Raw genomic sequence first — 18,856 nt, 5'->3', positions numbered from 1 at the left:
AAGCTGGCGGCTCTCAACGTATTCGCGATTTGAAGGGGCGACGGATTTGTGCAGCTCTCCCCTTCGAAAACGAAACGGTATCCGGCTTCCGTTACGATACGCGGCACAATGGAGACCCATTAAGGGAGACCAGAAACACGTTCCGTTTCGCTCGGTCCATTATCGGGGATTGTCTATCCCTGGCCGGATTCGCGCGTGTTTTTTTTAATCCTGTTTCCCTCTGCGAAAGAGGCGAACTATGAATATGGCAACGCAGCGTTTTCTCTCTCTGTCGAGAGAGAGAGAGAAAGACTGAAAGAATCCAGCCAATGGACGGACGGGATAAATTTATCAACGCTTAAGCGACCACACGTTTCCACATGAGCGAGAGCGTGCAACGGTTTTTCGAACGTCGGTGCTCGATCTCAAGGTGAAGAAAGGTGACTTTTTGTTGATGTAGGATAGAAGAAAACAAAATAAATATACGAATATAAGAAAAGAGTGTGGATTAGGTTACGAAGCGGTCGAATTTGACGAACATGGATAATATCTTGAGAAATGAATTATTCTAAAGGATTATTCTTAAGGAAAAGATTCTTGTTAAAAAAGGAGGTTATGGATATTTAGCTATGGGATCCTCGATGAATCCTATCCTATGAATTATTTCAAAACTATAAGAAAACGTAATTCAAAGATTGAAAGGAATGAAAAAATTGTCAATTAAAGTTATATTATTGTATAACATTATATAAATATTATTATATAATATATATGATATATATATATGATCGTTTATTTCAGATTCTTCTTGAATTTTTCACAATTCTAGTTAAAAGAAAACTTTCTAACTTTCGTCTCGTTCCAACGAATACGTAATCGAATATCGTTCGTTATTATGCTTGCAGTTAATACAAACATGCATATAATACAAGAAGGCAAGGAAACCGGAGGCAAATACATTCACGAGGTTAATTAAAAGGGACAATGGAATTCGTTGGACACTCTTTTCACGATACTTGGGAGGGGAGGGGATAACTCGGTCCTTTCTCTCCTCTCCCCCTCCCCCACCATTCTTTATTTCAACTCGCGAAACAATTCTCGTCGAGAAACGTCTATTCCCCTCCTCTCCTCGTTACGAGTGTACATATCAAACATTTCAGTTTCATTGAAACGGAACCAGGTACGGTGAGGAATTAATGGCCTCGTTCGTGGCGTATCGTTCTTATCGCGGTTGCTTGCGGTTTTATTTTTTTTTTATCTAATAATTATTTATATTTAAATCCAACATATCTACTTTTTAATACCTTAAATTAATTTATCTAATATTATAGCGTAAATTTTAAATATTCCTTCCTTTTCTAAAAAGAATTATTAAACGAACAGGCTTATAAATTCTATCTTAATTAAATTGCTTAACAATTCCTTTCTCCCCGTGATTCAGCGAGGTGGCGAGGTTGAAGTTTAATGGAAGATCACGCGTAATGGCATCCAACGAACAAACAATGCGATCTAACCAATCCCTGGCTTCTCTCTCTCTCTCTCTCTCTCTCTCTCTCTCTCTCTCTCTCTCTCTCTCTCTCTCTCTCTCTCTCTCCTTCGTTAAACGTTGGAATTTCGGAAATTAAGAAATTCTTTCTCAGAAGAAAATGGAAAAAATTTTCGAAATCGAAATCTGATGAAAAGATGTTAAAAAAATTAACATGAGAGGGAGAAAAAAAATTAATAAATCCAAGATTTCTTGCATTCTTTTTTATCGATTGTTGTATCAGGAGATAGCGAAAGAGATGGAGATCATCGACGATAATTTTTTTTTTTTTTCATCTGAATCAGAAACGCGGCTTCGAGGCACATTTTCGAAGTGGATGCGCGAAAAATGGATCGTTCGATCGTTGCAACGTTGATGGAACCGGAAGCGGGCGATAAAAGGAAATCCACGGACGTCCATGAGTGGCCACCATTTTTCGTAACTTTTTACACGGCTGCTTCCCGATCCATTTCCCCTCCCCTCCTCCTCCTCCTCTTTAATCGAGTGCTTCTTCTCGATTTTCGATCCTCGATGAGATATCATGTCGAGTGTTCGGATTCTTCGATTCTCTTTTTCTGAAAATAAAAAAAAAAAAAAGAGAGAGTTAGCTCGGAATTTCGAAATTAAGGGCAATTTCTTCAAAAGAAATTTTTAGATCGAAATAACATTCGATTGTTATATTATTCTTTTGATTTTTTTTTTCCAGATCGAAGTCAAAGAGATTTGAATTAAATAATTCTTTTTTTTTAATATTCATTGTCATCGAGACTTGGAAATCAAGCGATATCTAGCGACGTCTATGGAAGAAAAAAAAGAGAAATTGACGACGCGTGCGCCCGAGTGATTTATAAAAATCGATGTTTTCGTGAACGTGAAAAAAGAAAAAGGGAAAAAAAAATAAAAAAAGCATCGTTTTTTTGATTTATTTGTACACTAGGAACTCGACCCATGGTCGATTACACCATGGTTGCGCCATCTATGACTGCGCGTAATTGTCTTTTAAAACGGGCGCGGCGTGAAACGTTGCGATGGAAAGGAATTCGACGATGAAAATCGAAACGGAACGAGATCTTTATTGACAATAACTTTGGCAAAAATCGCGATTGAAAAAAAAAGATTCGAAAGTTGAAATAAAAAAAATCCTTTTTCTCCCTTTTCGATTTTTTTCTCAATTTTCCTAATATTCTCGTTCGAATATTATTTTCCATCAGAGAGAAAAAAAAAAGAAAGAAAATCGAAATTCTTCAATCATTTGACGAAAACGAATAAAACACGAATAAAGTTACGTTAAAAGAAAAAAGATCTTCTTATCTTATCTTATCTTATCTTATCTCGGCCGATCGCCAGATCGTTCGCGGCGAAAGTGAGAGAAGACGTGGTTGAAAAAGGAAGGAGAGAGAGAGAGAGAGAGAAAGGAGTTACGAAGCGAAAGAGAAAAGAGGTTAAACATTAAAATCCATCAAGGGTCCTGATATGGTTTCACGTATGGTTCTGTATTTCCGGTACGGTGATAGAACGCGAAATGCATTTTTCCTATAGCCAGGAATTATCGGCTTTTCCATGCTTCAAAGGCAGCGCGAAGCAATGAATTCTTTTCACCGTGGTGCAACGTGGCGAAATTAATTTAAATCTCGTTCACGCCATCTCTCCTCCTTCTCTCTCTCTCTCGTATGACGAACCGTTGACACTCGCGTTATCCTCGTCCTTAATCAGCCTTTACCATCCTCTCCCCTTCGAATCCTTGCAACAAAGCGCAACAAAGCGAAATCTATTATTTCCCTCCTGTCTTTCAATTCCCAGTGTTTGTCCGTTTCATCTCTCTCTCTCCAATCTCTGCAGGGACGGGGCACAATTTCGCCCGTCGTCGATAGGAGTGAATTACTCCAGATAATTTAGTTTTCTCTCCTTTGACGGTGGCTCGACGTGACTCTCCCCCACCCGCTCGTTGTCCTCGCCAATCAAGATAACGCTTGAAATCTTCCCGATTGGTAATCATGGCGCTCGAAGGAGGGCGCCACCGATTCGCTTCGATTAATTACTTCGACGAAGGGATCAGTCTCGAGGAATGCTGTACATGAATTCTTTTTTTTTTGTTTTTTTAGAATTCTTTCTTTTTAAATTCTCCCCGGTTGAAATTCGATTTATATCGATTATTGACGATTTATTCGACGATTACTTACGAAGGATCTTCGAAGTGTTTGGAAAGACGTTTCAATATAATGAAATTGAATTATAAAATCGATACAAAAATATTTATCTCGAGAAAAGTTATTGATATTAATTCCAATTCTTCGAAACTCTATTTAATTTGCAATTATGTAAATTAGAATTCAAGATCTATTATGGAATATTTTATCCTTTTAAAAAAAGATTAACTCTTCCATTTCTCTTTTCGAACGAATTAGAAAAAACATTTAAACTATTATAAAGGAGGAGCAACAAATTATTCAATGATTTGAAAATTAATAAAATATAAAAGCATCTAGTTTGATAAAGCGTTGAAGGAGATTCGTTGGAAACACGTCTCAACGATTCGATGAAATTCGTGTCGATTGTTCGCGAAAGACGAATGGAGGATGGTTCGACGAGTTGAGACATCTTTGGGGCCGAGTAGTAGTCGTATTTCACGCATCGAGGCGCGTTTGACCGAGCTAGATTTATGGACGATAATCCTGCAGGTGTTAACGAGCCTGTTATCCTTTCTACGTGGACGGACGGAAAGCGAGCATGTCTCTCTCTATTTGTCTCTGAATTAAACATGATCCGATGAAATCTCGGATGAAGAAGAAATCCGATCCGTCGATCGATATTCAAATAGAGCTTAAGTAAGTAGATCCTCTCGGGCGTTCCTTGAGAAACAAACAAAATTTCCCTGTTTCTCTCGTGAAAGTATCGATCCTTTAATTTAATTTTCGTCTCTCGTCACGATTTTCAAAATTTCAACACGGAAGGAAGCTCTCTCGATCGGCCATTTACCAAGAATTAATTAAAACAAGAATTAACATATCATGCTTTTTCATCAATCGAGATACAGGGATAATCTAATTGTATATAAAAATTCTCGAAATTAAGAAATCGTAAGAAATTGATAAGTAATTGAAGGTTCGAATTAATAATAATTTTTTTTTCTTCCGAATGAAAATTTACTTCGTGAATACGCGAGGAATAGTTTTCGTGTGTATCGCGAGTTCAAATGGATCGAGTCGAGAAAAAACGTCCGGCGATTGGCCTCCCCTCCCCACGTCTAATTTGGAAATTAGAAACGCCTCCTTCGAGCGTCTTTCGTACGATTGGATGGCGAGATATCTGTCCTTTCAGCCCCCCCCTCTATTTTTCGGTTATTCGATCGATCCACGTTGATGGAGGGAGACGAATCACTTTGTGAAACAGGATGTTGAAAGGAGTTTGTTATTCGACCGAGTATTTCTCTTTTTTTAAGGAATGCGGAAAGAGTTTGGGCAGCCTCTGTCGAGGGAAAGAAGGAAGAGGGATTTCGCTCCTCGTTCTTTGAAACGAGGAATGAACAAGGACGGTTTATGTCACATTCTTACTCGTTAAGAAATATTGTTTCTTCTCGAGGAAAAGTAATACGATATAACCATGGTCCGACCATACGTAGAGTTACGCTACTTGCCGCGTCGATGAACGTGCGTTCCAAAGCGAGATTAAAACTTCGAACGAAACAATTTCAAAATTTCAAATATTCGAAATACATTAATGTCCCCATTGTCGATTTCTCTCGCGATTAAATCGATTGTAAATGTCGAATCTATTGAATAATAATAATAATAATAATAATAATAATAATAATAATAATAATAATAATAATAATGGCCATTTATATTATCATAATGATGGATTATCATCTATAGGATTGAAACGATGTTAAATGTTAAATATTATGATATTGTACATATTATATACATCACAGTGATAATAATATGCCATAATGGAATCGTCTTCAAAAAAAATAAAAAGGAAGGGAATTCTTCTAAAATTCCGCGTGCCTGCGTGTACGTGTATGGAAATTTCAACGTGGGTGTTCGAATTAATTGAAAAAAGAAAAAGAAATTTGCGACGAAGCATACACACACACATGCGTGTCGGGTTAAAAGGTGGAAGAAGTTCATCGAATGAATTTTTCGAAGAGAAAGGAGAGGGGAGAAAAAGGATGGCGTGTTTCGAAGAATTGACAAAAAAAGAGGAGCTCGAACGAAAGGATAAAATCGGTCGATAATTTATCGGATGAGCAGGTTCTTCTCCTCGATGAAGGAGATATTTAAAAACTAGCCAATATGATCGAATATTCGTTATTGTTTATATCCGTTCTCGCGAATAAATTTCAGGAAGTCTAAGGAAACGATGATAAAGATTCAAGAGTGAAATAATGAAAAAATTATGGTTCGATAATGAAATATCGATGATAATTTAATTCCAGATATTCAAATACGATATATATATATATATTCATTTTCGGTATTTGCATTCGTCTCGTTAAAATTTATGTAATTTATACGTCAACATTAACAATTTATTTATTTTCATATTGTTAACGAAACCTATTAACATGCATAATTGCAGGGAGCAAAATAACGAAACGGGCGAATAAAATGAATCGAAAAAATAAAAACGAATTACAGGAATGTAATGATAAAATAAATTCAAAAAAAAAAAGAAAAGAAAAATTACACGAAATAACAACTCTTACGAAACGACATAAGAATCGATATTCGCATCAACGAAATTATTTTAAATACACCGAGCAAACGATGTATTAGGTTTTCAATGATTATATATATATACATATGGACATCGATTTGTATAATAGGATTATATTAATAATAATCTTGGTAGAAAGACAGGTATGATTAAATTATTTTATTATATGATAATTTCGGATAACGTATTGTATTTTGAAACCAGCGTGAAATCATTTTGCCAATGGTCAGATTCGGGGGAATTGAAATGCGTTCGATTAATATCACGATAATTATTACATTAAATTCAAGGGATATATTATAACCTATTTTTTCCCCCTTCTTTCATGAAGAAATGACATTTTTCAACCCGAAAAAGAGAAAAAAAAAAAAGAAAAAAACGATCATTTAAAACGATTCGACTTTTTAACATGCGTAAGAACGCGACGACACTTTTCAAAGATTATTTCCATTCTCCCTTTGCACTCGAGTGCAATCGAGAAATCCCCTTGGAGGTTATTTCAAATATCAAAAGAAAAATTATTATCATCTCACGTAATTATATCCAATTATGAAATTAAATAATTAAGAAATTAAACGTACACTTCGATATACTTTAACCATACGTTACCGACCGATGATACAAGATACAGTTATCGAAAGAGAAGAAACTTCACTCGACCAATCTCACCCAATCAAATTTAACTCAACGAAGTTGGAAAGAGCAGATTTACGGATCTCGAAGAAATCGAGTTTATAAATACACTCACGCGTGTAACACGAGACTCGAATATCCTTTATGAAGAGAGAAAAGGTGAATATAACGCATAATGGAAATACACTCCTAACTCTTGTAAAATGAAATATTTTATTTCGAGGGGGGAAGGGAAAGGGAATCGCGAATTTTTTTTCTCTCTCTCTCGCTACAACGCTTTATCTCAGATTTCTGACGCGGAACGAGGGGTGCAATTAACAAGATGTAAAGATAAATCGCCGACTCCACTCGACTCCTTTATTTCTCTCCCACTCTTTCTCTTCGTTTATTTAAAGATATTCAAAGATTTATTATTCGAGGGGGGGGGCGACTTTTTGTCCTTCCGCATTGTGATTTGTGGGCCATTACCCTTACCACCACCGATCCATCCTCGCCCCTCTCTTCTGTCTTTTTCAACGTTCGCGAAAGAAGAGGGAGAGGCGGCCAGTTCGAGGAGAGGTCCGGAGGCGCTTCCGGGTTATTCATTGCGGAGTCGCCGTCTAAAAATCACCCTTCTCGCCCTCCCCTCCCTTCTTCCAAATCGTTCATTTCTCCTTTCTTTCTCGACTTTGTTTGTTTACAATCAGTTTGGAATATTATTGTAATAAATGATAACCGTGTAAAGTTTAACTATGGAATTGGAGGATTTTTATTAATTGGAAAAGTGTTGCGCTAGTCTTCTTCTTGTTTGTTTATAAATTTGAGATATTTAACGTGAAGTTTTGAAGAATTGGAGGATTTTTATTAATTGGAAAAATTTTATGTTACCCTTCTTCGATCCATTTCTTTCCTTTTTGGAAAGAATATTAAACGTAAAGTTTAAGTTTGAATTCGAAATTTTTATTAATTGGAAAAATTTTATGTTTTAGTCATATTTAAAATCACTTTTTCTTCTCTCCTCTTCCATTTTTTTCTGTTCTAAAAAATTTGGAATATTAATGTTATATATAAGATTTAACTTTAAATTCGAAAATTTTTCATGGAACCATTTCATGGATTTTTATACGTATTGAAATTATCATTCCAATTTTTTTACTCTAACATTTCGTTAATATCGAGAAATATTTCAACATACCCTTTCCTTCCATCCACAATGCCTTTATTATTTCAACTTGCGGAATATCAAACGCAATTATATTATTCTACACTCATATTTAAAAATCAAAAAAAAAAAGATACATTCATCACGAGCAACGCAAGAATTATTGAAAACGTCGATTGATAAGAAAAAAAAAGAAAAGAAAAAAAATTCCAAGATGAACGATCAAAGTACACTACTTACGCTTCGTATTGTTCCATAACTCTCTTTCCATATTCGAAGAAGAAGAAAAAAAAATCTATCGTATTAAATCCTTTATCGTAACTCGAACGATAACGGATCGACAAGAAACGGAAGTCGATTCTCGAGAGAGAGAGAGAGAGAAAAAAAACCCCTCGAATATTCCTTGCTCGGAGTGAACGCTCAAACGGCGTCGAACGGGAGGGCATTCTTATTTGAATTTCCAACGCCGCTGTTACGGATCATTTGCCATTTCACCGGCGGAAATTCCTCCTTCCCCTTCTCCTTCTCCTTCTCCCCACTCCTACCTTGTTCGCGCCGACCGACCGACTCGAGGCTCGACCGAACCTTTGACAATCGACCTCCCCCCCCTCCACTTCCGTGTAATCCCGCCGAGATTGTAGTTAAATTTCATTTGTTTCGCCGCCGATTCCGAGTCGAGCTTATTAAACGAGGAAAGAAAGAGAGAAAGAAATTCTTTTCGAGAACAATTATATATGTATGTAAAAGGTACGAGAGAGAGAGAGAAAGAGAGAGAGAGAGAAAGAGAGAGTGAGTGAGTGAGTGAGTGAGTGAGTGAGTGAGTGAGTGAGTGAGTGAGTGAGTGAGTGAGTGAGTGAGAGAGAGAGAGAGAGAGAGAGAGAGAGAGAGAGAGAGAGAGAGAGATTGCTCTCCCCTCCCCTCCAAGTGTCGCACGATTGTTGATCGTTGCACCAATATTCTCCCATTTCTCGATCTCAAGATTTTCCTCGAGTTGAAGATAAGTCCTGCTCTTCTATCTATATTTTTATCTGTATCCTTGAGAACAGGAAGGCAAGAGATAGATATTGAAGACGTGGATAAGTGAAAAATTTCCGAAAATTTGATATTCTATGTTCAAATTGGTACGGTACGTCAAATCTGTTTTCTTTTTTTGTTTGTTTATTTTTGAATTACGATGGGATCGTAAGGATTCTCGCACGGGATAATACGGATACTTTTTCTTCTTTCGATTCTCGATGTTCGAGATTTTCTTATTGGAGAAAATTCTTTTCTTTCTTAAGAGTAAAAAGATTTCGTCGTCGCGGTTCTCTCGGATAGAAGGAATATCGATTTTTCTCCTTTCGGTTTCAATGATGAAAGTACGTCGAGCTACGCCGTGTTTACAAAGCGATGTAAACACAGATACAAGTTGTTTTCTTCCCGTAAACGGATATTATTCTCGTTCGACTTTGTACTTCGTTCGCTACGAATCGTGTAATACGAATGGTATTATTATGATTTCATCGTCCTTTTTCAAAGTTATTCGATATTTGGGAAAATGAATTTGTAAAAAAATATCGATGACATGGGGCGAGAATGTATTTATACTTATCTGTTATTATTTGTTTATTTTCTTCTCCAGGCGCTAAGCGAATCTAAACGCGTGCGTTCGTTAAAATTTTGTTGCGTTAATATTGAATTTTTTGCGGTGTATCTCCTTGAAAAAAAAAATACCCAAGTTATGGAAAAGTTAAGTAAGCAAGTTTTGAAATGTTTATTACGTACGTAAATATATGCTTGCATCCTAATCAAGAAAATTGCTTAAATGCCTCGATCGTTTAAATTGCTCGATTAATCGCTGAAATTTTCCAAGGAATTCCAAGCAACCCAAGCGTTGGCAAGAATATTCCTTCGCCTCTGGTACACCTCTTGATCTTAATTACCTAATTTGATTTCACTCTGCAAACTCGTCGAATACCTTCGATTTTCCGTTTCGTCCATTTTATCAACGTAATGATCGTTTAATTTGTTTTTCCTATTTTTTTTTTTTTTTTTTTTTTTTATTAATCGATCCTTTCATCGAACGAATTTATGAAATTTTTTTTCTTCGTATTTATATTGAAAATAACCATTGTAAATAAAATATATTGTTAATGAAAATTTTTTTAAAATTGTACAGGTTAGGAAATTGAATTTTTTGTCTCTCTCTCTCTTTCATTCTTTTTTTGCTTGATTAAATCTCTCTTGTACACCGTTTTTAAGGAAAAAAGTTCTTTATTTTTCTTCTTCTTCTTCTTCTTCTTTTTCAGTTGAATTTTCGTGCGGAATTTTTTTACCTGTGAAGATGGAGCCACCATATTGGCACTTATTTGCTATAAGATTAATATAATAGAAGAAAAAGAGAGGAAAAAGAGGAGAAATTTTAAGTAAAACATACCAGCAGGCTAAATGAATAAATATAAATAAATACTATACAATATTAATAATTCAAAGACATACAAGACAATGATACGATGTTAAAAATTTATTATTCAAAGCATCGAATATTATTGTACGAATCGAACTATAACAACTACGAATAAATATTATTCAAGAATTTTAACAAACATTATCAAACAAAATTATATACTCAACTCGAATAGAACAGATTCGACTTTATTCTCTCAATTTCTCATTATTTTACCAACATAACCGATAATTCAACAAAATTAATTATAAATACATATTCACATTCTCCACGATTGAACGAATAGAAAAATAGAAAAGAATCTCTTGAACGTTTGAAAAACGTTTCTCGCGGCCCATACGAAACCATACGAAGAGAGAAACAGATACTGTAGCAATCGCTAGAAAATCACGCTAGAGTATCCCCCGAAACAGAGTATATTTGTTAACATAATATCCCTAATCCTAACCCCTTATTACCCTGGAAATTCCATATCCTTGAATATCCGTTGCACACCGTTGCGGTACACGAGCAACACGCGCGCGAAACGTGTCCAACACCGCATTAACGTCGATTGTTTGCGCGATGAAATTAGAAGGTCCCCGACGATCGCGTCAATGTCCAATTTTCCGAAAATACAAGCGATCGGACGAGGACGAGGAGTGGGGATGCAGGGCGAAGGGAGGGGGGGACAGTGGGCGGGGCGTAGCGGCGCGCTCGATGCACGGCACGGCTCAATTCCGTGATAGGAAGTCGGACGTTAATAATAGCGCTCGTTAATATTCGATCGGGGGTAACGCCGGTTACACGCTTCCCTCGACTATCGCTAATCGCGAGCCCATTATCTCGCCAGCCCTGGAGCCCTCCTTCTACCACGTCCACCAACGTTAGATTCGGATTGGCGCAAAGAGGCGCTGTTTACCCGCAGTATCCGATATTCTTGCTCGAATAATCGTTCTTTCTCTTTCTCCTTATGCTTTCGAGAATAAGAATATTGAATTCGAAAGATTCGTGTACGAATGTAATTCATATCATTATAGGATCTGTCTGTTTATTTCTAAAGAATCGATAATTTTGAATTTAATATTTGGTAATAATTTTATATAACTTCGAAGTGGATAAACACATTTAACGATGAAAATTATTTATCCAAATTATTGATAATAGTTGATTTTAAACATTTTTCTTTGCAATTCCAAAATTCTAAAATTCATTTTCTTGAGAAGGAAGCTTGGACTTTCATCTTGGGGATATTTGATTGCGTTTCTTTTTCTTTCTTTTTAATTTTCTCGACTAATTATCTTCGCTGCGCGATGTTATTCCGCTGAGTTTTTAATAAAGAAACTATTTGATAATAGTCCAAGAGGATTTTCCTTGCCATCGTTCTTCTTTCATTCATCAGGCTCTTTAAACGTTGGATTTTATCCAACTATCATAAAAATCATAATACTTGTTATAATACAACATGTTATTTATCAAGTTTAAAAAAATTATTGGAAAAATATCAAACGGTTAATCGAAGGATTTTTCATTGGAAAAAAAATATATCGTTGTTCTATTACAATTTATACTCGCTTCATTCACACGTTACATCTCTTCTCTGTGATTAATGCGATAGCCTCGTTTCGTCTTTATACGCCGAGTTATTAATATTTCCCGTTGAAATCCTTGGTTACTGCCTCGTTTCAGAAATTCGTAAAACCGCATTTGTTCCAGTTTAACATTCGTAGCAGACGACACGAGGTCGGTGTCAGCCGCACGACGACTCCATTTAAATCTCTTTCCTTGTCTCAGAGACGAATGGAATTCGTCGCGTATGGCCGAATTCATTGTTTCAAGTCGTTTCGATCTTGTGTTACATTTATTAAGCTTGAATTTATTAAGTTTGAGATTATTTTTTGTAAAATATTAATAAAGTGAAAATCTATTTTAACGATCGCCGATAATCGATAAGTTGAAAGATCTCTCTCGAAAAATATTATCACTAATTCATATTCACCGAAATTCACGCGCGATTTTATCATTGAACGTTGCCAGCGGCACACTAAAATACATATTGAAACGCAATCACGTTTCCACTGTCCTCTCAACAATTTCTTTTTTCATCGAGATAAACATCTAAATCCCCTTAACGAACTCTTCTTCCTTCTCTTATCATTTTCCAATAAAAGTTTTTATCGCTTCTTTCGACCGTGAACGAATGAAAAATTCATCCAACGTTTGATCTTGAACCGGCCCGTTGCATTTTTGATATTTCGAAACTTTCGCGCGAATCCATCACCACGTGATCCCATCGTTAAACTCGTGTATAACTTTCTTGCATTGAAGTTGTATCTTACGGTATCTCCTTTTTCATCCTCGTCTCATCCATCGTAACATTAATTACCTGTCCATCCGAATGCCATCCAGATAGCGTGGGGTACGTGAATTACAGCGAAAGAATAATGGCCGAATCCAGAGACATCAGAGCGCGAGAACAACAATGGCCTTGACGGATAGCATCGCGTTCCAACGGGATCTTACGGACGAGTAAGCTTCGTTTCTTTTTTTAGAAATTTCCTCGAACGATCGAGGAAATCTTTGTAAAATATTGTAACATCTACATCCCTTCGATTTATATAACTCTGTTATACTCTGCGAATTTTTAAAATTTAGTGTCCAAAAAAAAAAAAAGAAATAATAAAAAAGATAATTAAAACTTGCTGCGATTAAAATAACGATGCGCGTTTTAAGTATTTATCGCGTTAAGTTTCGCAAGTCGTTTCAAGCTCGTCGAGATCGGCGAAAAACTTTTCGACGGATAGAGGTTCATCGTTCGCGTCGAGAAGGTGGGGAAGAAAGAAAGCCAACGAAGTGGAAGAGAGAGGGGGAGAGGATAGGCAAGACAAAAGTGTGGGCGCATTTCGTGGGCGGGCGTATGCATCGTACGCGCATGCCACGTTGGTCACGTATTACGTGAAAACGGTCCTAATATTCGAACAATGGGATCAAGAAATCTTTCTTGTTTTCACGGGGATCATCGTCTCGCGTCTCAGGGATTCGAATGCGCGTAGCCACGTGTTACTAATTCGCGAAGAATGAAGGTTAACACGCTTCCACTGCCGAGGGGCACACGTACGGAGGCTGACGTAGGCGATGAGAAGGGTTTTCTTCTCTTACATAGCCCCTTCCAGCGGAGAGGGGCCGGTAGTCGAGAACGAGCGATTTTCCTAGTCGTTGAAAGATTCTGAAAGATTTTCGTGCGCGAAAACCGACTTCCCTCATTGTCGGGGATACCTCAAAAAATCACGGGTATAACAAAAGCTTCACCTACCTTATCTGGCCTCTGCTCGAAGAAGGCAGTACGGTTGAAAAAATTCTGGCAAACAGCGGGACCCATTGTTCGTCGGTGAATTTCGTAAACAATCCGCGATGAAAAATCGCCTCTATGATTCGAAATAGTTTGACGAGACGAATTTCGTTTTATGGAAATTGTTGATTCAGATCGATTTCGATGAGAATATTGTAAACTTTCACGATTCTTTTCTTTCTATCCCATTCCGGAACTTGATACAATGCGGTGACACATAAACGGTGAAAATTTAATAGCTCAAGTTACGAGTAAAATTGCTTTCATAGGTTATTTCATAGGTTATTTCAATAATTTATTGCTCGAAGTGTAATAACAATTACAAGTAATTATAATGCCAAACAAACGAGATTATATGAGAAATATATATGTTATTTAAGTGATTTTAATAAGTGATTAACTTAAAATAATTTTATTTTTAACTAGTTACTTTTTTAATACTCAACTCCCGTTGCAATGATCGAACATCGTGTACTCGGTCTTTTTCGCCAACTTTCGCCGAGTTTACTGTGATCGTGCGTAGCCGATCTTAGTCGATCTTGGCCGATCTTGGTCGATGTTGGCGCTCGGCCTTTTTCGCCAACTTTCGCCAACTTTCGTCGAAACGTCGGTTGAAGATCCACTTCTCGTTTAAATTAATATCTTTTTGTACGTTAATAATAATTCTTTCTTTTGATTTCGATGATAATAAAGATCGATAAAAATGTGAAAAATTTTTAAGAATTGGACAATTTAATATAAAATTAAATCCAAAGCAAGAAAGAATCGAGCTTGCCTATTTCAAATACGTTTTTTTTTTGTACGTAATTAATCTGTCACGAGGCATAGCTTTCGCGAGGAATTTACGATGTCCGGATTGCAAAGGCAACAAGATGAACCCACATAAAAATAAATTCTGCCTCTGTTAAGTAAGGTTCTCTCAGTCGGGATACATGCTCGTAGATCGCCTCGAATTTCCTTTTCCCTAACAGTGAACCGGTTAACCTGTATCGATCTTCTCGGTCGGATATTAAACGCCATGGTAAATAAAATTGAATTCAACCGACCGAAGTTACGCGGAGACATTCCTCTCATTCCGGGAGCGAAATTCTTTGAATTACCTTTTAAGGAAATTTTACACGTTCCGCCATTAATCGAGATTTTTGAATACTCCTTACTTTAAAGTTTCCTTTAAATATCATGTAATAACTCGGAACTATTATAATACTTTTTTCAATTTCGAATATTCGATAACACGATATTTCATTATAAATTTTGACAACATTTTACCTACGTATTTTTACTTCGCTTCGATTGCAATCATTCATACGAGTAAAACAGATGCTTAGAATCGATATTTTGAATTATGATTTCGTTTCTACGTAAAATATCTCCAAAACGATACAAGATGAAAAATTAAAAATCCGCAAAAAAAGAAAAAAGGAGATCTAATCATCGTCGTCACCTACATCCCCCCCTCCCTCTCTCCATATATCACGTTATGTCTCGTTTCCTCTTCATCCTCCGTTCCTTTCAGACGTCACTGGCTAATTATCGGGTTGATCGAGCGGCGCCAACCTCGCGTCTGCCATTCAGTCTCGTTCACCGTCGCGACGACGGCACACCCGTGTTATACGGTATCTGTCCCGTCCCGACACGAGGCATCACGTATCAATGGACCGACAGAGAGAGAGAGATTCTGGTATAATTAAAATCTTTAATTATCGATGCAAACCTCGATTTGGAGAGGAAAAAAAAAAATTTCTGACGAATGAAAATTGCTCGAACTCGAACGACTCGAAAAACGGGAGAAAATAGTGAGAAGGAAAGAGAGAGAGAAATTAGCGTAAATTATCGTGTAATGGAATTTGTTTCGGCGATGCAGCCACCACGAATAGGCGCAAAGACCTGACAGAGTTCAATCGTTCCGGTTCACCGATTGCTCATCAGCCACTTTTTACGCGTGCGTTTGCAATTCCATCGACTGGGAAAACGCGTGTGACGCGAGAGAGAGAGAGAGGGAGAGAGAGAAAGAGTAAGAGGAGGAAAAATTGGAAACCGCGCGCGCGCGTGTGGTTCGTTTAACGAGAGAGAGTCATATCGGTGGAAAACAAGCTCTTCCCGGTCGACGACTCTGCCACGTGATAACTATCGATGCCGGTTTCCAGTCTATTGTAACCTCAAACGCGAAGGGTGAGAGCCGCAAATTCATACGTAACTTTCCTTCTCGATACAACACGTATTTGGAATGCATCCGTTTCCTAACCGAAATATCGTTCGTTAAGTAACCTTTACCTCTCGAATTACAAAATTATTAACAATTTATTATATATTAATAATATATATAATAAATTATTAATTTATTACTATTACAATATTATTATTGATTAATATTTGTAGGACGAGAAATTAAGATAAATATAAAGATTTAGCAAAATTAATTAATTAACATTTCTTGACAGTTTGGAATCAGTTTCGAAAACTTTTGCAAGCCTCGTATCTTTGACCAATTCTCTTCCGATTATAATAATTAAGCAATTAATAATAATATCGGTAGAAGAAATAAAAAATTTTCAAAAAATTTAATTTATTCTTTAGCCGTTATTTCACGCTGATCGCGTTTTATCTCGAAATTTATCTCGTAAATTCTTTCCCCATTGTTGAAACGTTCCTTGCCGTCGTTCCTCGAAATCTCAGGTGGTCCAGGCGCACGTTCGATTTTCTCACGGTGTCGTGGGATTAGTCGCGAGTTTCTCGATTGGATTGAACATTAACATTGTGCGCGACGAGGGAACGGATCGTTCGAATCCTTGTATCGGGTAGGATCGATATTCGAAGAATTAATCGGTCGACACTTTTTTCGAATATTAACTTCGTTTGTTCGCAATTATTTATTTATTTATTTATTTAAAATTTCGATCGAAGCAACTTTTTATTCTCGACTTCAATTTAGATTTACAAGACAAATTCAACTGGATCCTATTAATTGATTTTTGAGAATTTTTGGGAAAAATTATTTTTTTTTCAAGTTATTGTGTTAATTTTCACAAGTATCTCTCTAATAATTTTTTTATACCATTTTTAATCGGAGGATTTGGAAATTGATATTAGGATACAATATTTGCATGACATAAACAATTTTAGATTTTTATTATTATTATTATTATTATTAAGAAATTTATTTCATCCAAGATCAGATTTATCCACTTATTTTGCAATTTTTGTCTTTTCATATATCAGGAATTTCATCGATTATATAACTTCTTTAAATTCAATAATTACTATTATAAATTAAATTTCATTATTTTCACGATCAAAATTTCAATATTTTATTTTTTTATCCAAATAGGTGATCCAGAAGTAAACTTTTTGATTCAATTTCTCGTATATCGTTACGAATGAAAGTGAAAAAAAAAAATTTTTTTTTAGAAATTTATTCGAGCTCTTCATATATTTACCGTTACTTATTTTACTTCAGTGACTATAATTATTGTTATTCCAACAAGAATCAAAACTACTTATTTTTTGAAGCAGTTATTCTCATCGAACCGTTCGAGCGTAAAAATAATAATAAAATTGTAATAATAAAATTTTCACTGTACTTGTCGTCTCTCGAACAACAGCTCTTGAAACTGGCATCCATTTCGCACCGCACCCTTTGTGCGTTTAAATCGGCACACGCGTAAATTGCTCGCAACTGTTAACACTTTTGCGGTTGCCCGCGAGGGCCTTGTTGCGCCGTTACACAATTAAGCCAGTTAACGGATGGAAACTAATAGCCAGACTCCTACTATAGGGTCGTAGTAGGGGAACTGGTGAAATAATAATCGGAATGGATGGAAGCATTCCGCAGCTCCACTCGTCCGTATTCGTTATGTACACACAACGACGACACGACTTTGTTTTCGTGTTGCGTCGTTTCGTCGCGATTGGCTCGGTCGATGTTTATGATTTACCACGTGCCACGTCTCGCGCGATTTCTCGACCGTTATCGGTAAAACAGGGAGGCGAGAAATAAGGATATAGGGAAATAAGGATGTTTCGAACGAAATGGGACGTTTTAATAAATTAAACGAGGGATGGATTCGTAGATAGCATTCCAGTGCTATTTTTCCAGTACGATCTCTTGTTTGTTCGTGAGAACGGGGGATTGAAATATTGAAAATTAGAAGTTTCGTTATTCGCTTGAAAAATAATTTCGTTCCTTCACGCGAGTGTCGCTAGTCGAACGTTCGTCCAGCCAACTTCATTCCGAATCGAGTTTACGTTTCACGATTTATTTATTCAAGGAAAATAGGCGAAATAGGAGATAGAGATGAACAGATGATTCTTAATTAGCGAAAAATTTTCCTTTTTCCAAGACTCGCTCTCTTCATAATGAAATTTCGAATTAAACTAAATTTATCGTACGAATTAAAAGATTCGGTTAGCTTCCTGTGCAACGTTTGGCCAGAAAAGGTTGTTCCATTCCACGGGCGCGCGCCAACCGCCTTTTGTACGGAGCTGTAAATTTTTTTCCACGGGATTTAGATTCCACGCTTCCTGTCTGCAGCCAGTTGGCCTTCGAACGGGATCGCATTATCGTAATACACAAGTAACGACCGCTTAAAAACGGGAGCTTACCGCATCGTCTTCATTGTTCGGTCGGTTTCCTGGCAGAGGGAAACCTTGATTCTTCGTAACCTCGTTTCCTCTTCTCCTTTCAATTTTTATCTACTTCTCGTAACTCTCGAAACTTTCATACTTCCTTCTCCTGTAATCAGCCCCGATTTATTATTTTTATCATCGGTCGTATATTTTAATTTTTTTGATATTTTTTTTTTTTTTTTTTTTCATTGTTGTTGTATCCGTTATATGATTCTATTAAGAAGAATTGTTTCAGAATATTTCTCGATATGAAACAAATTGGAAAAAACTAATAAATAAAATTTTTAAACTGGAATAATCTTGAGACAGAATTGAACAGTTGAATGAGCAAAGAATTTGGAAAATCCTTGGAATTGTATATTCGTTAGAAACACTTTGGTCGACATTTTCCAACCAATCTCAAATCAGCATCGTCCTATTCGGGAATCCTTTCAAAATTAGAATTGTTTAAACCTGAGA

The 18,856-nt window shown here is 36.5% G+C and overlaps 1 protein-coding gene and 1 long non-coding RNA gene across 3 annotated transcripts in view; one reads left to right on the top strand and one right to left on the bottom strand.

The window, feature by feature from the left end:
* Nucleotides 1–18,856, top strand: part of LOC408618 (furin-like protease 2) — a 382,021-nt gene that overhangs the window by 315,140 nt on the left and 48,025 nt on the right. The gene's annotated exons all lie outside the window — the stretch shown is intronic.
* LOC102655012 lies at nucleotides 1,714–16,050 on the bottom strand. Its single transcript, XR_409142.3, has 2 exons — nucleotides 13,736–16,050; nucleotides 1,714–2,079 (listed from the first exon to the last, which is right to left on the bottom strand). It is a non-coding gene; the product is annotated as an uncharacterized LOC102655012 (long non-coding RNA).

This window comes from Apis mellifera, linkage group LG1 (genome assembly GCF_003254395.2).
Source record: "Apis mellifera strain DH4 linkage group LG1, Amel_HAv3.1, whole genome shotgun sequence".
Taxonomy (NCBI): domain Eukaryota; kingdom Metazoa; phylum Arthropoda; class Insecta; order Hymenoptera; family Apidae; genus Apis; species Apis mellifera.
The sequence above is the reverse complement of the archived record's forward strand: the minus strand, read 5'-3'. Positions and strand labels throughout refer to the sequence as shown.